Source organism: Cucurbita maxima, unplaced genomic scaffold (assembly GCF_002738345.1).
Source record: "Cucurbita maxima cultivar Rimu unplaced genomic scaffold, Cmax_1.0 Cma_Scf00005, whole genome shotgun sequence".
NCBI lineage: Eukaryota > Viridiplantae > Streptophyta > Magnoliopsida > Cucurbitales > Cucurbitaceae > Cucurbita > Cucurbita maxima.
Window position 1 is genome coordinate 1182136 of NW_019272021.1, and position 18801 is coordinate 1200936.

At 42.4% G+C, this 18801-nt stretch overlaps 1 long non-coding RNA gene and 1 pseudogene across 1 annotated transcript; both read left to right on the forward strand.

The window, feature by feature from the left end:
- Nucleotides 1–822: 822 nt before the first annotated feature.
- On the forward strand, nt 823–8609 carry LOC111479897 (annotated as a pseudogene).
- Nucleotides 8610–13361: 4752 nt separating this feature from the next.
- Nucleotides 13362–13759, forward strand: LOC111480040. The gene is made up of 2 exons (XR_002717729.1): nt 13362–13536; nt 13642–13759. It is a non-coding gene; the product is annotated as an uncharacterized LOC111480040 (long non-coding RNA).
- Nucleotides 13760–18801: the final 5042 nt, after the last annotated feature.

Here is an 18801-nt window from a genome sequence, read left to right on the forward strand (position 1 = left end):
CATAGTTGGGCTAACTGCCGTAGCCAGACGTTCGGAGGTCAGCAAACTCCTAAGTGTCATGTGAGGCATGATGATGATGATCATCATCATCATAGTGTACGAGTCTGTGCTCATCATCATAAATGAGGAAGTAACACGATATATATGAACACACAAAATGCATGAGATCACTATAGTTTTCATCTTTAAATCATCTTTATGACACAACACTATTCATTATTCATACATCACACTAGGTAATGTGCATGTGTTTTACTTTCATACATTCCTCGTCATTAACATCAATTAGGGTTGTGCCTTAGAAAACTCGTCATCATAATGTATCGTGACATTTAATACATGCACATCATCTTAATATGGAATAACATCATATTAATGTTGGGTTCATACATAAATCCATACAATTCCTACAAGTATTTCTTTAAAAAAGTCCAAAGTGGTTACTTACCTCGTCGTCAACGTTCGGGACCTTTGTTCTCGAGCTTCCAGTATTCGAATTACCTCAAATTTTCTTCCAAAGACTCCCTATTGTGTCTAGTTTTTGGAACCATAAATATTTTCATGTGAATTTTTATGAAAGGGGGTTAAAATTTAAAAAAAGAACTAGAAAATGTCGGATTTTAGGTTGACATGGTCGGTTTAGTTGAACCGGCCACGTCATCGTCTTCTTCCTCTTGACAAGAAGAAGATGCACGGGTCCTTTGCACCGTCGTGTAAGAATCGCCCTCTACAGCTCCATTTATAGCATTTCTTCTATCGGTTTATTCATGAAACTTAAATATGGTGTTACAAGGAAGAGTTAGGGATTGATTTCTGTAATACTCAAAAAAAAAAAAAAAAAAAAAAAAAAAAAAAAAAAAAAAAAAAAAAAAAGCCGGTCAAAGCCTAAGGGGCAAAATGGACATTTTACCCCTCAGCCCATTATAGGGGTCTTGAGGGTTCTCCATAGAATTACTCCAAAAGAAAGAAGTGTGGGAGAAGGTTGAGAGAGAAAACTGAATAGCCGGAGTCTTCGTCGGAGAGTCACCGACGGAATCCATTCCCCTACTAAGACCTACAATCTGGAGTCCTTCTTGGAGAGAAGTAAGAACTCGTGTTGTTGAGATTTTCAAAAGTTTGAGAGAGAAAACTCTATAGCCGGAGTCTTCGTCGGAGAGTCACCGACGGAATCCATTCCCTACTAAGACCTACAATCTGGAGTCCTTGGAGAGAAGTAAGAACTCGTGTTGTTGAGATTTCCTCCTCTTTCATCAAGATCAGAAAGAAAACCCGCAAGGTAAGATTTCCAACGATACTTTTCATATCTGAGATCTTTGTTTGGGAGTAGAGTGTTTAAGTTTACTATCTTCATCTAAGGAAGATCCGCCACTAATTTTGTGAGGAAATCGGACGAAACGTCGAGATCTGAGAATCTTTCCAAGAACGGTAAGGATGTTATCGGACCTCTTTTCGACGCTCATAACTCATCGTATGACTAAGTAAAAATAAAAAAAAAAAAAAATATTGGCACGTAGGTTGAAGTATGATCTAAAACTTTGTTGAAGAAACCATTACTGTTTGGATTAAGAATCGAGAGATAGAAAATGGAAAAAACCTCGAAAAACTAATCGGAAACCTTGATTTTCTGCTAGGAGGAGAGAGAAGCCGCCAGCGTGCCACGTATCAACCGACTAGAGGACCGTGTGCGCCAACCATCTTTGGACATGTGTTGAACACCGCTTGGGAAAACGCAGCTCCAGCCTTCCTGGGACACGTGTCCTCGACAACGCAACTCGACCCGCGCCCCTCGACTAACCCGATACTCGTGCTGCGAAACGAAACGAACCGAACCGATGACCCGCGGTCCACCCAAACCACTATTTTTGAACCGAATCGACAACCCGCGATTGTAGAAAACCCTGGGCACGTGACACTAGCCCGTGAAACCTGCTAGTGGTTGCATCCTGGCGCATGGCTGGCAGTTGGAAGCCCGTGTAAGCTCATTTTTGACCCGTTCGACTTCTGTTTTCCCTATTTTCCTCCTGATTCCAATCCTAAACCCATTTTATATGAAATAGGACCTAATTGAGGAAAAATTACCACCTTTCGATATGCCAAGTGTGTGGAAACGCTGCGTAAGGGCACGCATCATCCAAGTAAGTTACCACACGAAATTTTAGGAAGTAATACTTGTAGGGGTCGCTTGGAATGCATGCATGCTAGTTTAATTGTCTTAGGTCATAGCTTTCCGTTATTGATCATAGGTATTTGATTTTTTAAAACCAAGATGTATGGTGTGAATTATTATGAGAATTACCTAAGTGCTGCGGCTATGCTGTAAGTTTCCATTCATTATGATTATGTATATTTCGTGCTGAAAGGAGGATGGGAATTTAAAATCAAGATGTATGGTGTGAATTATTTTGAGCATGTATGTTTATTTTGCATGAATTTGTATGATGGTGCTGGATGATTGTAGTTGCATATTCAGTTAATTTCCGTTACCCACTGGTATAATAAAGTCTAGAGATTTGTGGTTAGAGCGATAAGTCACCAAGGAATAGACTTAACCTTTCCCTAGTAATCTAACAGACCATCACGACATACAAACCACTTCTATAGTACTCTTAGGCTACTTGTGTGTGGATGGTGTTATAGCTTCGTGGGGGACCAGCGGGTTCCTGATCAGGACTCGACTGCTCGATAGTCGTTTAGTATGGAAAGCGAGATACCCATGTCGTAATTGACCATTTAGCTGGATGGGATAGGGGAGGTAGCCCTCCTAAATACAGGGGGATTACCATGGGACTAGGGGGTTGCAGCTCACTTCCTAGGCAAGAACCCAGGTAATCTCATACCCATGCCGAGGTAGCCACTAGCAAGTCACTAACCCAACACAGGTTAGCATAAAAGGAACTCTAGGGGTATAAATAGAAAGTCTAAGAACCAGAGAAGCCGAAGGGACAAATCCCAAGGGGGAAGCCCTAATGAGGTAAGACCAGAACCAGATGTTCTAAAGCCAAATGGAAGTTCGTGGTTGTTTGTTAAGTTTAGGGTGTGACGAGAGCCTACAAGTAGGTGGCTTACTGAGTATAATTTTTATACTCATTCTTGCTATACTTTTTTTTCAGGTACGTGAGGCGTCGAGTCAAGAGAGGGCGTGTTGATCGATGTGGGTTGTCACAGAGGTAGCATGTCCCGGGGCGTCAGTCTAGTTTTACTAAATAGTACATTTTGTCTTTCATGTTTTCCTTCTTGTTTTTACCTAGACACATGTCCTTTTTGTAATAAAACATTTTTCTTACAAAATAAATGAAATACTTATGGAATAATGTTTTCCTTGAATTTCTTGCTTACACACTACATGTCATAGTCATTGTTAGTCAAGGCTTGAGGTTATTTATTTTGGGTCATGACAAAATTTGGTATCAAAGCACCAGGACATAGATCCTGTAGACACTTAGGTTAAAGAGTCGTATCCTCTGTGACGCGCCCATCAATCACGTGCCGCTCGCGACCAGACAGTCTCACGAATTTGAGTTGCGAAATTAAAAGATAAGATATTAAGTAGAGAATTTTTCATGACTGTTCTCTTGTGTTGTACTGCACATTTTCTAGAGGTTGAACCTTTAATGAAATGTAACCGCAAATTCTCAATTATGGTAGCTGAATGGCACCAAAAAGGAGTAGAATCTATCTCGGGCCTGGACCTAGAAGGGGAAGAAGAAGAGTCTCTCAGGACACTAATGTCCCGTCACTTAAGGCGGAACCACCTATACCTGAACCTCAAGAGAAGGTTGATGAATGCCCCAATGGTTTTGAGTGTCCTATACCACAGGCACCAAGGTCAGGAATGAGTCAAAAGAAAGCAGTGAATCAAGAATTACCTGACTCCGACCCTACTGCTCCTCCTCCTAAAGCGGTCCCACTAGTGCCCACCATTAACGTGGAGTTTCCACCTAGGCAGCCAACAACTATCCTCACTACAAATGTAGTACAGTCATTTATGTTAACCTCTATGGAAAACCAGACTCAATTGGCCCAGATGATGCAAACACTGGTCATTAACCAGGCTACGATGCAACAGGCGATACAACAGGCAACGCTGCAACAGACAACATTATAACAGACAACAATGCAACAGGTAGCAATGCAACAAACAGCATTGTTGGGGAATAAAGACTCTGGAACTATGACCGTAGAGGCTCGTTATCTTAAGGACTTCTAAAGGCAAAAATCGCCTTCCTTTGAAGGTGGCAAAATAGATCCCATTGCAGCAGAAAATTGGCTCGAGGCTATAGAAAAAGCCTTCTTTTATATGAAATGTCCGCTGGAATATCAGGTTCATTGCAGAACGTATATGTTGGAAGGAGAGGCTCATCTCTGGTGGAAGGGTGCTAAAAAAATGATTGCACCGCTTGGAGAGCCTATTTCTTGGTGTTAGTTCAAAGAGGCCTACCTCTGCAAATACTATACAGTCGCTGCTAGAATGAAGCTGCAGGCAGCATTTCATGAACTCAAACAAGGTGACCTATCTGTGGAGGATTATGATCAGGAATTCAATAGATTGGCTAGATTCTCCCCTATATATGTCAGTACTGAAGAGCTTAAGGCTGAACGTTTTATTGCCGGCCTAAGGGAGAGCATTAGAGGTTATGTGGCATCACAGTCATCCACAGACTATACAGCAGCTCTCAAGATGGCTAACCTCATTGATGTGCCTCGTACTGACAGATTACAAGCAGGGTCAGCCCAAAAATCCCAAATCGCAGTCTAGGGAAAACAGATAAATCGGAACTATCCCAGGACTGACAAACTGCCCCGTGGTGGTGCTGCCAATCACGGAAGAGCCCCAGCACACAACAGGAATCAATGTCCTAAGTGTTAGCGTCCTCACCTGGGAGAATGTCGCCTGGGGACTAATGTATGCTATAATTGTTGCCAGATGAGACACTTTGCAACAAAATGCCCTAAAAAGAGGGATGATAACACTAACCGACTTGCAATAAAGAATTAAAGGGGCTGAGGTGCCCAACAGCAGCATGGGCGAGCTGTAGCCCATGCAATCACAGGCAGGCAAGCTGATGCGCCTGACGCAGTTGTTACAGGTACACTTCCCGTTTTTGGCAATTTGGCTTTTGTACTCTTTGATTCGGGTTCTACACACTCGTTTGTGTCTGAGGAATTCGTTGACTTAGCGCACCTAGAAAAAGAACCTTTAGAGATCATTCTATCAGTATCCACCCCTGCTCACGAGTTATTAATGGCTACTCATAGAGTTAAGGGAGGTAGTGTGACAGTGTCGGGCCGTGTCATAGAAGCTGTGTTAATAGTATTAAGCATGCAAGACTTTGATGTCATTTTGGGGATGGATTGGCTAGGCGAGAATCGCGCTCTAATAGATTATGAAACTCGAATAGTTACTCTCAGACTCCCGTCAGGGGATAGTTTTACATATAAGGGAGCCACTTCCAAAAGAACCCCAAGCGTTGTAACTGCACTAAAGGCTAGAAAGATGATCCGCGGAGGTGCAAGCGCATTTTTAGCCAGTGTGACCCTTGACCGCAGTAATGAACAGACAGTCTCGTCAGTACAGTGAAGGGAATTCATTGATATTTTTTTTTTAGGATTTGCCAAGTTTGCCCCCTGTTAGGGAAGTTGACTTTGGGATCGACCTAGAACCAGGAACAACGATCTCCAAGGCATCCCTTCATTGATATTTTTCCTGAGGATTTGCCAAGTTTGCCCCCTGTTAAGGAAGTTGACTTCAGGATCGACCTAGAACTAGGAACAATCTCTTCATTGATATTTTTCGTGAGGATCTCCAAGGCATCCCTTCATTGATATTTTTCCTGAACCTAGAACCAGGAACAATCCCTTCATAGATATTTGAACAATCCCTTCATTGATATTTTTCTTGAGGATTTGCCAAGTTTGCCCCCTAACAACGATCTCCAAGGCATCCCTTCATTGTTTTCCTGAGGATTACCAGGAACAATCCCTTCATTGATATTTTTCTCTCCAAGGCATCCCATCCCTTCATTGTTTTCCTGAGGATTACCAGGAACAATCCCTTCATTGATATTTTTCTCTCCAAGGCATCCTTTCCCAGAAGGGAAGGATTTGCCAAGTTTGCCCCCTAACAGGGATCTCCAAGGCATCCTTTAATTGTTTTCCTGAGGATTTGCCCAGTTTGCCCTTTGTTAGGGATCTCCAAGGCATCCCTTCATTGTTTGCGCCCCTGTTAGGGAATATCTGAGGCATCCTTTCATTGTTTGCCCCCAATTAGGGATCACCTTCATTGATATTTTTCCTAAACCTATAACTAGGAACAATCCCTTCATTGATATCTTTCAAATGTTGCCAAGTTTTCCCTCGGTTAGGGAAGTTGACTTCCGGATCGACCTCGACCTAGAACCAAGAATTGCGTCGATCTCCAAGGCACCCTATGACACCTGTAGAACTCAGGGAATTGAAGGAACGATCTCGAAGGCACCTGCGAAACTCAGGGAATTGAAGGAACAGTAAGGCACCTGAAGGAAACCTCATCTCCCCCTCCCAAGACACTGGAATGCTTCGAACCTGGCAACAAGAAAGTAATTTGTTGGATAGCAACTTATTTGCTCAACCTACTACTATTTTTGTTTCCCTCAATTACACTAAAATTCCCACAAACACGGCACCAGACAAACCGAATAGGACTTTTAACAAGCGCTATAATCTCACATGGGAGTACCCTGTAGATCCTGGGTTCACTTACTTGCTTCGTCTTCATTTATGCGAGTTTGAGGATGATATCACTGTTGCCGGTGACAGAGTGTTCTTGATTTATATTAGAGACTATACGGCTGAGCCACAATTCGATGTGTTTCGACGAGCCGGCGGTAAATATAGTCCAATTTATGAAGATTACGCTGTGCTTGTGCCTGGTGGTGATCAAAAGAAAGTGAATCTCTCTGTTACGCTCCAACCAAACCCAGAGGATTTCAAGACGAAATTCACCAATGTGATCTTGAATGGTATAGAAATCTTCAAATTAAACGATTCAAATGGTAATCTCGGTGGTCAAAACTCAGACCCACCTATCACGACGGTGACGCAATCTCCACCACCGTCGATCCCTCCAAAGAAGAATTCTGGTAAAACGGTGGCGGTTGTAATACCGGTGGTGGTTGTGTGTGTTGTCGCCATATTAGCTCTGGGTTTGTTTTTCTTCTGGAGAACATTTACAAATCAAACCTGAAGCGATGGAGCTTCGTGGTGGGCTCTGTACTCCACCAAATCAACGAACAAATCAAACAAATAAAGTAAGACCCACAACTCAAATCTGCCCTCTAATCTTTGCCGTTACTTTTCATTGCTGGAGATTCAAGCGGCCACCAACAAGAATTTTGACGACAATTTTATCATTGGCGTTGGCGGATTTGGTGATGTGTATAAAGGCTACATCGACAATGAAACCACCCAAGTGGCAATTAAACGATTGAAACCAGGTTCAAAACAGGGAGCCCACGAGTTCAAAACAGAGATTGAGATGCTCTCGCAGCTTCGCCATCTCCATCTCGTCTCCCTCATCGGGTACTGCAACGATGGTAAGGAAATGATTCTTGTCTATAATTATATGTCTCATGGAACACTCCGCAGCCACTTATACGGAGACAATGAACAGCCTCCCACATGGAATCAACGCCTCCAAATTTCCATTGGAGCCGCAAAGGGGCTACACTACCTTCACACAGGAGCCAATCAGACAATCATCCACCGCGATGTGAAAACCACTAATATCTTACTCGATGAGAAATGGGTCGCGAAGGTTTCTGATTTTGGGTTATCAAAAATGGGGCCGGCGAACATGTCCAACGCACACATTAGCACGGTGGTTAAAGGGAGCTTCGGTTATCTAGCCCGGAATACTACAGACGGCAGCAGCTAACAGAAAAATCTGATGTGTATTCATTCGGGGTTGTTCTCTGTGAAGTGCTCTGTTCTCGTCCGCCATTAATACGCTCTGCAGACAAGAAGCAGGTGTACCTAGCAGAGTGGGTTAGGCGGTGCCGCCGTGATAACACGGTGGCACAAATTATTGACCCAATATCAGGAATGAGATAACGCCGGAATGCTTGAGGAAGTTTGTTGAGATGGCAGTGAGTTGCATTGAAGACGAGGGAATGAAGAGGCCGTCGATGAAGGACGTGGTGTGGGAATTGGAGTTTGCGTTGCAATAACAGGAGGCGTCGAAAAAAAGGGAGAGGAAGATGATGTGGGCGGCGGCGAGAGGGATGTCGGCGAAGAACAGTGGTTGGTGGATGAGACATTGTTTAGTAGAACTGGTGATCGGAGAATGGAGTCGGAGTCGGGAATGAGCAATTATGTGACGACAAGTAATAGTGATGGCTCCATTTTTACACATAATAAAGGGATGTCTGGTACTGTTTTTCTGAGATTAAGGACCCGGCCGGAAGATGATTATGAAGAAGAACAGCAAATATTTTTATTTTTATTTTGTGTTTTTTGGATGAACAGGACCATGGAAGGAAGGGTTATTATAATTAATTGATCTGATGGTGTAGCAATTGATTAAAGATGTTAGATTGAGATTTGAAAAGCAAGATGATCCTCGTACATGATTACGATATGATTACGATGCACATCATTCTTTCATATTTTTTCTGTGTGTTTTATAGGGCATAACATGAATATAATATCCTAATATATATAGGTCAATATTGTGGAAGCACGAGCATCACAAAAAGTTCTAAGCATATCATAATACAAAAAATAATATGTAGATCAAGCCACATAGTATATGTTAGTTATACATCATATAATTTGGGTTACTTTCTTGGAGGCTAAGTCATTAATTTTTGAGTTTATATTCATTTGATCTTTGCTTTTCGCGATCTGAGTATACATATGGTGTTCCACGACATCATAGATAGAATATATTTGAGAAATTTAAATTATCTAATTCTCTTATTTGATTCAATTTAGCTCCAAATATTTTAAATTTGCTAAACATAAGCCATGTTAACCTCAAACGTTCATAAACACGTGAAAAATGACTTTAGAATGGTCTAAAATGGAAGGATATGGCTTATAATAACAAATAAAGTTGTTTAGGTGGAGCAGAGTTGAGAACAGTTGCGTGCAAGCTGCACTCGAGTCATGGTTAAGTCAGATGAACGGGCTAGTGGCTGATTCTTCAAATTGGCTATGACGTAGACTACTAGCGCGAAGTACGTATACAAAATGTCATGGTCATGCTTGTCCAAGGCGTATTGCTTATGATCATGTGTCAAATGTCCCAATTATGCTTGTCTAGGATGTGTTGTCTGTGACCACATACTCATTCCAAACTCTTTTTACTTGATTTCATGTTAAATTAGTCTTTGTTATTCCTATTGTATTAATACGACAGTGCATAACAAGTCACCAAAATCATGTCTAAGCTCGCCAGAGCTAATATTCCCCAAAATATTATAGGGTGATGTGACTAGTTGTCAATTATTCCTACCTTGGTAATATGCCTTCAAAGCTGAAGTTGTTGCTTATTTGTTTTTAACTCATAATATTAATTTTTTTCAAATTTTTTCCAATGCATTTTCTCACTCATGTTTTCTAAAACGCTTCTTTCAAACGTGACTCGAGGCTCGATCATAAGTCACAATTATCTGCAAAGTCTAACTTTCATACAGTTGATTTGTTAGCTAGGTTAGAATAAGTGTTGCACAATGGCTGTCGTGCTGCCACAAGAGTGCAATTGTGACAAGTGATATCAGAGCTGAGTCAGCTCCTTAAATCAGAGTAATCAAACCTGTCTGCTGCAAAATAACTGGGCAAGTCTCAGGCTGAACAATTGGGAAAGATCAAAGGTCACTTGCTCTACTTGAGTGATGTTCTTGATGGAATGGGGCTTTTAGAGTCTCACATGAACAAGATTGCCTCTAACGTCGATAAGATCGATAAAATGGTAGATCGACTTGAAGCAATGCCAGTCCATGAATTAATGGTTAGGGATGAGGCCTTAGAAGACAAGGTCACAACTGCTGTTGGCTTTGAACACGAGGATAGCTCGTTGGGCTCTATTGCTCAAATGAAAGAGCGTATCAAGAGACTAAATAATGCCCAACAAGCAATCAAAATAGTTTAAAAAATTCCTTAGGACATAAGAGTAGCCCTTGGAGTGGTCAAGGCTGAAGTGACGAACTTGAGCGCCAAGCTAAACCTCACTATGAGAGTAGTGGGGAACTAAACTTCAACTGGGGGTGCGGCCTAACATAGCAAGGTGAAGGTCCCGAAGCCTAAGTCCTTCTATGAGGCTTGAGATGCCAAGGCTTTGGAGAATTTTATCTTTGACCTCGAACAGTACTTTCAAGCCACAAATTCCATGGTAGAAGAGGCGAAGGTCACATGGCCATAGTATATTTAGCCAACAATACAAAGTTGTGGTGGAGATCCAAGTACATGGACATTCAAGATAACCGACAATGGGTCCTGAGCACGAGCACGCTCACAAGCAGCAAGAACACAGGCACCTGAGCTTTCCTACTCTACAAAAACTTTACAAGGAGGAGATGGTGTATGGTTTGCCGGCAATCGAAGGTTAGCCTCTCGGCCAGGAGCGAAGAAATATCTTGGAGGTGGCATGCAAGGTACGGGCTCCTGAGCTTTCCTACTTTACAAAAACTTCACATGGAGGAGATGGTGTATGGTTTGTCGGCAATCGAAGGCGTGAAAAGACTGTGCAACGGGTGTCTCATCGGCAAGCAGAAGCGCACCCCCTTTCTGTCTCAGGCATCCTACCATGCGGTGAGTCGTTGGAGCTCATGCACCACGATATCTGCGGGTCCATCAAGCCGACGACCTCAGGCAGCAAGACCTTCTTCATCCTGTTGGTCGATGACAAGAGCCGCTTCATATGGCTAATCCTGCTGCGAGCAAAAAGTGAGGCACTAGAGGTGATTACGCGCATTCAAGCGCTCGCTGAGACCGAATGCAGGAACAAGATGCGAGTGCTGCACACATACTGTGACGGAGAATTCACCTTAGCGAGTTTCCGCAAGTAGTACGACGAGCTTGGCATGCAGCGGCACCTAACGGTGCCGTACTCCCCCTAGCGGAACGGGGTGGTGGAGCGCCAAAATCAAAGGATTGTTGGGACGACAAGATCACTACTGATGACGACTCGGATGCCCAGGAGGTTCTTGGGAGAGGCGGTCATGACGGTTGTCTACCTCCTCAATCGTTTGTCAACGCAAAGTCTTGACGGGAAGACGCCACATGAGGCCTGGTATAACAAGAAGCCAGTGGTACATCATCTCCGAGAGTTTGGCTGCGTCACGTACATGAAGATCATCAATCCCCACCTTGCTAAGCTCGATCCCAGGGGAGAATGAGCTCATGTGTCATATGACGTCTTTGGCTAGAACACCTTCTGGGAGTGGAACGATGTCGCCGAAGTGGACCAGACCCCAATATGGTTCACAGTGGAGTACCTCATCACCGAGCCGAGAGAAGGAGGAGAGCAATATCGGGCATTCTCACCGCTGCCAGTAGCTACACCCTCACACCTACGTCAACACCAACCACAACTCCTGCTACGCCCCCTGAACCAGTGGAGTTTGCAACACCACGTACTGCGGACTCAACGCTGGATGTCGATCATTGATGATCTTCTAGCGGCCAAGTGCTGGAGGATTGAAGACCTACTAGGAGGAGGTGAACCACCAGGACTGGTGGCATGCGAGCTCGAAGAAGAGGTGGCTGAACTGCATGCCATCAGCGCGGATGAACTAAACTCTTTCACTGAAGCAGAAAGGAACTCGTGCTGGCTGAAGGCAATGCAGGAAGAGATGACATCCATCACTGGGAACAAGACGTGGAGTCTGAAGGACATGCTATTAGGACACCGAGCCATAGGGCTCAAATGGGTGTTCAAACTAAAGCGTAACGAAGCGGGAGAATTTGTGAAGCACAAGGCCCGTCTGGTGGTGAAGATTTACGTCTAGAAGCAAGGAGTGGACTTCGAAGAGGTATTCGCGCCAGTGGCAAGGTTGGAATTCGTCCGCCTGTTGCTGGCGATTGCAGCACATTACTCTTGGGAGGTGCACCAAATGGACGTGAAGTCCGCTTTCCTCAATGGAGAGCTGAATGAGACCGTTTACGTTCGACAACTACTTGACTTCCTGGACAACGACAACTCCGACAAGGTACTGCGCTTGCACAAGGCACTCTACGGACTTCAGCAAGCACCCCGAGCCAGGAACGTGAAGCTCAACAGTACCCTGTTGTCGTTGAAGTTCAAGCATTGTGCCTCTGAGCATGACATGTACACGCACGGCCACGACAAGCAGCGACTGATCGTGGGAGTGTACGTTGACGACATCATAATCACTAGAGGTGACATGGAAGTTCTTGGAAGATTCAAGAGGGAGATATCAAACAACTTCAACGATGGTGATGTCGGCGTCTACTACCTCGGCATCGAAGTGCAACAAAGTACTGCTGACATCACCATCTATCAAGGTGCAGACGCAAAAAAGCTGCTGGACACAACTTGGCTAGCAAATAGTAACCCTACAAGGGCACCAATGGAGGCTCGGCTCCAGCTAAGGAAGGTCGGCACTACGACGACAAAATTACCGTAGCATTGTCGGGAGTTCGCGCTATTTTGTAAACACACGCCTTGACCTCGCTTATTCCGTTGGATACGTAAGTCGATTTATGGAAGCACCTAGGGAGGAGTATCTCGTGGCTGTGAAGCACATCCTGTGCTATGTAGCCGGAACCAGAAGCTTGGGTGTGAAATACTGTGCAGGTAGAGGACAAGTGAAGCTTGAGCAGGTCGACTATAGTGATAGTGACATGGCCGGTGGTTAATGATAGTAAGAGTACCAGCAGGATGATTTACTTCCTCTCAGGCGGCGTGATCTACTGGCAATCAACTAAACAAAAGGTAGTTTCTCTGTCCTTTGCAAAACAGAGTACATCGCCGCTTCGACGGCGGCCACATAGGGGGTTTGGCTTGCACGGCTAATGGAATAACTCATCGGAAGAGAAGGCTATCCATCAATGTTATATGTAGACAACAAAGCTACAATCTCCCAGATCAAAAATCCAGTTTTGCACGTCCGGTGAAGGCACATAGAGATCAGGTTCCATTACATCTGGGAGTGTGCAAATCGGGGGCTTATTAAGATTGATTTATCCAAACAAACGAACAGCTTGGAGACATCTTGTAATACCTGAATTGTTAGATAAATAAATAAATAAATAAATAAAAATAAAAATAACAACATAGGGAAAAAAGGTCATTTTTCCCCGGGATCTATTGTTTGGGCTCTAAGAAGAAAGAGAAAGACAAGAAAAGAAAGAGAGAGAGAAAGGAGAAAGGAGAAGAAGTTAGGATTTGGGAGAGACGAAGAGTAGGAAGACAAACCACAGTTGGAGATCGAATCCAAGGTAAGAAACTTCGAAGCAATACATCTCTCGATGCTGGAAAAGGAGTTTGGGTGGTGGATTCACTCATTCCGGCAAGAAAATTCGAGAACGGACAAAGTAAGGTTTCGAACTTCTTGTTTCGATTTTATCTAGATATGAGGAGTTTCTTGAGCGTTATATCTGGAGTTTTTGAGGTATGTAACTAAAATAAGATTCACACAGGTTTCTTGAAGTTCCTGGACGAAAATCAGAGTTAGTCGGAGCTCGGGTAAACCGATCGAAAATAGAAAATGTGAGTTTTTCTGTATCTTTGGACGACCTTAACTCATCTTGTGCTCAAGGAAAAAATAAAGGAAAAATATATGGTAGAAGTATAATATGAGATCTATAAGGTTCTTGAAGAAAGTTTATCAAATCGGATTACGGATTGGAAGATAAAAAAAATCGGAAGAAAATAGATTGAAAACGCGAAAGAGGCTAACATCTGGAAAAATTGAAACAAGCAGGAGAGAGGGAAGAGACGCCGCCACGCGTCGGCTAGTATACAGAGGAGCGCGGCGAAACTGGTGATTGACACGTGATGGTCACCAATTGGTGAGGCGTGTCCTCACTCGGTAGCGGACACGCGTCAGGCACGTGGATCCGGGTCGACCCGACCTTGAACCGCACGCGACCCGGGACCGGCAAACCGCTCCGCCCGTGAATCACTCTAACCCGGTGCCTCTGACCCGCGCTGCTCGGGAAACCACGCGTGGACACCCGTGCGTAGGAGTTGCACGTAGAAACCCTCCATAGCACGTATGACACGCGTGTAGGCGCGTGAGTGACCATTTTTCCCTCTGTTCGACCTCCGTTTCGATTCGATTTCAAATTTGATCCTATTTTCATGTGAATTAGAACCTATCAAGGAAATTCCAGAATTTTTGGAACCTTTCCAGCAAATAATTCGAGCTTGGGAATGCACGTGTCAACCAAGTAAGTAATCATTTGGATTTCCACGAGTAGTACTTGTAGGAACCGTCTGGGATAAGCATGCATGCTATCATATCCATAAACTTAGCTAGCCGAACCTAGCATTTTAATATGGGAACCATGAAAATGAAATAAATAAGGAAATCTATGACTTCTAGATATGAATGATTATGTAATCTGTTTAGATTGAGATTCTGATAATATATGTATGCATGAAGAGGATGAGAAACTTATGAAATCTGCGCTCTAGGTGAAGATGAACGTTATCTACCCATTGAGCATGTTTGTTAATATTGCATGAACTATTGCGTGTTAACTTCTATGTATGATTATTGCTTGTGTTATCTTTCTTGATAAATAGGAAGAAATTGTGAGCTTAGATTAGGGTGCTTGTGACTAAGTAAGCTAGACGAGACCCTAGATTGGGAGGCCTCTAGAATACCGTGCATTTAGGCTCGCAAAATGATTACTGGCAGATCCGGAGCCCAAAATTCCAAACCTTAAAGGTTTGTGAGACCTTGCACGAGAATCCTAAAGATGCATGAATCCAAGTCTAAGCCACCAAGTTCCACCTTAGAAAGAATAGTAGGTCACCACGGTAACTGTAGGTAGCCTGCTAGAGTTGAGTAGTGTGGATAGTGTCATCAAAACCTCCACTTCCCCCTCTGCTCCGATACCGTACCGTCGAGATAGAGCTCCGGTACGGAGATCGTTGAGCTTGGCAAATCTGAATAGGGAAGTGTGATAGGGCCCAAACCTAGTGGTGATAGCTAAGGGGGTCTTCTGAACAAGACTCTTGGGTCGTAGAAACCCGTCCCTGAGCGGGGGACGTGGAGCCATGTAGGATGACTTAGTAGCTGACCGGCACACAGGGGGTCGCACCCTGGATTTAGAGGATGTATGGTCTCGTGTGAGGATTGTCAGCTAACCTCCACAAATGCTGTTCAGAGAGAGTCACGTATTTAAATCCAGCCATACAATCCCCTCAGATTTACTTATGAGGTTGCGCCTAACCTCAGGACACTAATCATTCCACTGCATAAGATGGACAAGCCTCCGAAGATACAGAAAAGAGAGTTGTAACGTGATTCGCACTCACTAGAGCCCTAAGATAAGACCGTGTATACCTACTAAGATAATGATACGAAAAGATCCTACAAGTAGGTTGCTTACTGAGTATATTTTTATACTCACCGCTTTCTCCCTTTTTTTTTTTCAGGTACCAGTCGATACGGGGAGGTGATCGAGAGCTGCACTGTCACAGAGGGGTGTCATTCCGGAGCGTCAGTCTCTTGTCAGTCTTTGAGGGTCTTTTGTATTTCATTTTATATTTGTAATTCCTTTTGTAATAATTTAAAACAAATCTTTTCTCTATTTTTTTTTTTAATTAAATGGTATTTTTATCTTTTACTCTACTTTTCTTTTCTTTTATTTTGTTTTTGTTTGTTTTCGACTTCGTCTTTTTAGTCACGATTCGGTTTTTCGAAGCCTTGAAAATCAGGTCGTGACACATATTCACCAAGTCTCTTGTGCAAGTAAAATTTGAGAAACTTTACTCAAAGATCGGAGTTCAAATAATAACGTAGATATACCACCAATTTTAGAAGGAAATTGTTAGATAAAAACGTGTATATTTTCTTTATTTAAGTTATTCATATTTTCCTTATAATGAGTTAGTTGAATCTTGTTTTTAGGCAATCAGGGCACACATACAATAGAATTGCATATTTTTATCTATTGCATATTTTTAGGTGGTCATGTTTATAGTGGCACAAATTTAGTTGGCAACTTTCCATTTTTAGTGTGATTTGTTATTTAAATATGCTCATGAGAAACAAATCGTCTTTAAAGAATCTCAATGCTGTCTTTTGTCTCTCTCTTGTGTTTTTTCTTTTATTTTCTTATTCCAACATTTTTCTTCTTCTATTTTTTCCTCCGTCAAGGTTTTCCAACGATTTGTCAGTCAAAAGACATCATTCAAGAGGTTTAAAATCCATGTTGAGAAAGAGAAAAATACACAAATTAAAAGTCTACTTACTGACCGTGGGGGGAGTTCACATCTCAGTAATTCAATAATTTTTGTGATAATAATGGCATAAAAAGACACTAATAGCTCCATACACATCTTAACAAAATGGAGTAGCGGAGAGGAAAAACAGAACCATTATGAATATGGTACATAGCATGTTTTTAGAAAAGAAACTTCCCAAAAGTTTTTAAAGTTTTTGGACTGTAGCGGTAAATTGGACAGTGCATGTTTTGTCTCGAATTCCAACTTTAGCTGTTAAGAATAAAACTCCGGAAGAAGCTTGAAGTTGAGTATTTTAGAAATTTTGGGTGTATTTCTCATGTACATGTACCAGATAGTAGAAGAAAAAAGTTGAATAATAAGAGTTTAACTTGTGTCCTACTAGAAGTAGGTGAGGAATTAAAGGCTATCAACTTTATGATCTTGTTTCACAAATGATTATAATAAGTTGAGATGTCATATTTGAAGAAAACAAAAGTTGGGAATGGGATGAGAAGCATAAAAAAGAAGCTATGTGTGACTTGGAATTGGAAAATCATGAAAAAGAGACGAATGAGATTAATGACGGTAGAAATGAACATAATATTGATGCAAATCTAGAAGAGGAAGATATTTCTTTAGAGGAAGATATTTCCTCTAGTTCTTTAGAGGAAAAAAGCTCATCTAGTTCGGAAGAAAAGAGGAGTAGGAAGACACTGATTTGGATGCAAGACTATGAAACAGGAGAAGGAATCTTAGAAGAGGAGAATGCAGCTCAATTAGCCCATGCTCACATTTGCAGGTGATCCTACTCGATTTGAAGATGCTGTAAAGAGTGAGAAATAGAGAAAAGCCATGGATGTAGAAATAGAAGCAATTAACAAAAAAGATACTTGGGAACGGACAGAATTAACAGAAAATGGAAAGATTATTGGAATGAAATGAGTTTACAAGACCAAATTTAATGAAAACAGAGAAATAGACAAGCACAAGGCAAGGTTAGTAGTGAAGGGATATTCTCAACAACAAGGTATAGATTATACAGAAGTATTTGCTCTCCTGTGGCAAGAATGGAAACAATTCGTTTGGTGGTGGCACTTGCAGCTCAAAGAGGATGGTTCATATATCAGTTAGATGTGAAGTAGTTAGATGTGAAGTCTGCATTTTTATATGGTGAGCTGAATGAAGAAGTGTTTATTTCTCAACCCTGTGGTTGGAGCTTGCTTGGTACAGTCATCTAGAAGCTCATTTTGTGAAGGAAGGTTTTGAGAACTGTGATTATGAACTCACTCTTTTCATCAAGGCTAGAGAAGATGGTAAGATTTTGATCGTAAGTTTGTACGTTTATGATCTCATTTTTACTTGAAATGATAATGTTCTGAATTTAAGAAGTCCATGAAGCATGAGTTTGATATGACTGATCTTGGCAAAATTAGGAATTTTATGGGTCTTAAAATACTGCAGAAATGTCACGACCAAAAAAATTTTCCTCAAGTCGTGACTTATTAAGACTATGACGTATAGTGTGTGTGCAAGAAATTCAAAGGAAAACATCATTTCAAAAATAAATAATTTATTTTATAAGAAAAGCGTTTCAATACAAAGAGAACATAGGTGACTAGTTTTAGACAAAGAAAGAAAACATGAAGGACAAGTGCACTAATCGGTAAAACTGGACTGATGCCCTGGGACACGCTTCCTCTATGACAATCCACATCTTTTAACGCACCCACTCTTGACCCAACTCCTCACGTACCTGAAAAAGAAAAGTATAACAATAATAAGAATAAAACTATACTTAGTAAGCCACCTACTTGGTGGCTCTTATCGCATCCTGAACTTAACAAATATCCACAGACTTTTCTTTGGCTCTAGAACATCTAGTTCTAGTCTTAGCTCCTTGGGGATTGCCCCTTGGGGTTTCTTTGGGGTCTTCGTACTTTCATTTAAGCCTTAAGAGTTCCCTTATGCTAACCTGTGTTTGACTGGTGCCCTACGAGTGGCTACCTTGGCATGGCTATGAGATTATCTGGGGTTTTACCTAGGAAGTGAACTGCAACCCCCTAGTCCCTTGGTAATCCCCCTATATTTGGGAGGGCTACCTCCCCTATCCCATCCAGCTAAATGGTCAGTTACGACGTGGGTCTCCCGTTTCCCATGCAAAAATGGCTATCGAGCAGTCGAGTCCTGATCAGGAACCTGCTGGTCCTCACGAAGTTATTAACATCATTCACACACAAGTAGCCTAAGGGTACTCTAGAGGTGGTTCGTTTGTCGTGGTAGTTTCTTAGGCTCCTAGGGAAAGGTTAGGTCTATACTTAGTTACTTGTCACTCTAACTACAAATCCCTGTGGGTCATGGAAATTAACTGTGCATACAACTATCATCGAGCATCATCTTAC